This window comes from Carettochelys insculpta, chromosome 13 (genome assembly GCF_033958435.1).
Source record: "Carettochelys insculpta isolate YL-2023 chromosome 13, ASM3395843v1, whole genome shotgun sequence".
Lineage (NCBI taxonomy): Eukaryota > Metazoa > Chordata > Testudines > Carettochelyidae > Carettochelys > Carettochelys insculpta.
Window position 1 is genome coordinate 2,675,797 of NC_134149.1, and position 2,324 is coordinate 2,678,120.

Below are 2,324 nucleotides of genomic sequence, written 5' to 3' on the forward strand. Positions count from 1 at the left end.
TCCACGTGGCCTCTTTTGTCTGCCGCTGGGTAGAGATCGCCTGATGGAAGCACCAGGGGTTCTGTCACAAAATGGTCAGGGCAGCTGTCTGATGCAGTGAGGCCAGGGTGCCCTGGAGCAGCGATGAGGGCAGCCACAGCCTGAGGGGTTGGAAGCCATTAGGAGACGTCACAGACCCAATCCAGTCCCAGCACCGAGGGCCCAGGTAGCAGCTTGGCTTCCCCAGCTGGGAATTCCTCCAGCAAGGAGATGGGTGTGGCTGGCACTGAGCCCATGTGGAGAGCTCCTGGGCCACCCCATTCCAGCTGCCTAGGGGGATGTGGACTGGAGTGCGCTGCAGCTCCTGGACTGGCAAACACACCCTATGGAGGCTATTAGTGGGGCTGTGTGAGAGCAGCCTCCAGGCCAGGCTGAATGACCCAGCGGCAGGGTTGGCATGGGAACAATCCCATGATCCAGGAGCTGCCCCCCAGTGGGAGGCTGGGGATGGACTGAGGCTGGGAGGTTGGGGCACGTGTGGCTCCCACCTGTGCAGAGTGAGCAGAGCACAAAGTGGGGCAGGGATCTGGCCCTGCCAAGGGGAGCAAGGAAAGAACCCAGAGGTGAAGCCGTCAGCAGAATTTTGTACTCCAAACTGGGGGCAAGTGAAGCTGGCCCAGCACCAGGCCCCAGGGCTCAGCGGAGGGCAAATACGGGCTTTGGAGAAGGAGCTGCAAGTGGATAATAGGTCCCTCTCTGTGGACCCTGAATAGGCCGGACTGCTGGGCATGTCACCAGCTGCAGCAGCCATGGCTCCCCTCCTCACCTTCCCTGGACAGAGCTTCCCCGCAGGACTTCCCTGGCAGTCTCAGTCCCCTGAGGCACTTTCATAAGCCCGTCCCTGCAGGGCCTCCTCCATGCAGCTGGTAAGCCAGACAGCAAGCAGGCTTCCCTAGAGCCTGGTGAACCAGGCCAGGCCACACCGGCCAAACCCACTGCAGGGAGCACTCCCGGGAAATCCGTCTCAGTGGCAGAGCCCTGGTGACTGGCATCTGTCTCTGCCATGATTCCTGGTGCGGCACAGCTCGTTTAGAACCCTAGGGCTGGAAGGGACCTCAGGGGCGTCATCTAGTCCACCTCCCTGCGCGAAGCAGGACCAACCCCAACTAAATCATCCCAGCCAGGGCTCGGTCAAGCTGAGACTTAAAAACCTCCAGGGATGGAGATTCCAACCACCTCCCTAGGAAATACATTTCAGTGCTTCACCACCCTCCTGGTGAAAGGGATTTTCCTAATATCCAACCTACACCTCCCACTCTGTAACTTGGACCATCGCTCCTTGTTCTGCCATCTGCCACCACTGAGAACAGCCTCTCTTTGGAACCCCCTTCTGGGAGTTTGAAGGCTGCTATCAAATTCTTCCTCACTTTTCACTCATGTAGACTAAATATGCCCAGATCCCGCAGCCTCTCTTCATAAGACGTTCTCCAGACCCCCTAATCATTTTTGTTGCCCTCTGCTGCTGGGGTTATTCCAGTGAATCCACATCCTTTTTGTAATGGGGGCCCAGAACTGGATGCAATACTCCAGATGTGGCCTCACACGTGCTGAATAAATTGGAATAATAACCACCCTAGATCTGCTGGAAATGCTTCTCCTAATGCACCCCTATATTCCACTCGCCTACGTGGCTACAAGGGCCCACTGTTGGCTCATGTCCAGCTTCTCATCCACTGTAAGCCTCAGGTCTTTTTCTGCAGAACTGTTGCTAAACAACAAGAAGTCCTGTGGTGCCTTATAGATTAACAGATATTTTGGAGCACAACCTTTTGTGGGCAAAGAGCCGCTTCGTCTGACATGCCACAGAGCGGTGCCACAGCACTGCTTGTTGTTTTTGAAGCTACAGACTAACTCAGCTACCCCTCTGTTGCTCAAACAGTTGGTCTCCAGCTTGTAGCGGTTCTGGAGATTCTGTACTTGGTCTTGGTGACTTCTTGTGGCCCAATCCTCCAATGTGTTTGAACCAAGATTTCCTCGCCACTGCCCCCTGCCGAGCAGCTGAAACAGGGGCTGTGTCCTCGCCCACTCACTCCTTGGTCTTCTGGAGCTGCTGAGCTGGGCCCACAAGAGCTGGCCAAGCAGATCCCCTGCACGGCTCCTGGCAGAGGACACATTCCCTTAAAGCAGGGCTCTGCATTGTCGTCAGCTGCCCTCAGAACATTGCTAGCAGCAGGGCTGGTCAAGCAATGGGAATTCTCCTCTGGCATATAGTCCAAGCTGAAGGGAAATTGTTCAAAATCTTCTTTTCTCCCTTTGGAAGAAATCATTGAAAAAAATCATCTTAA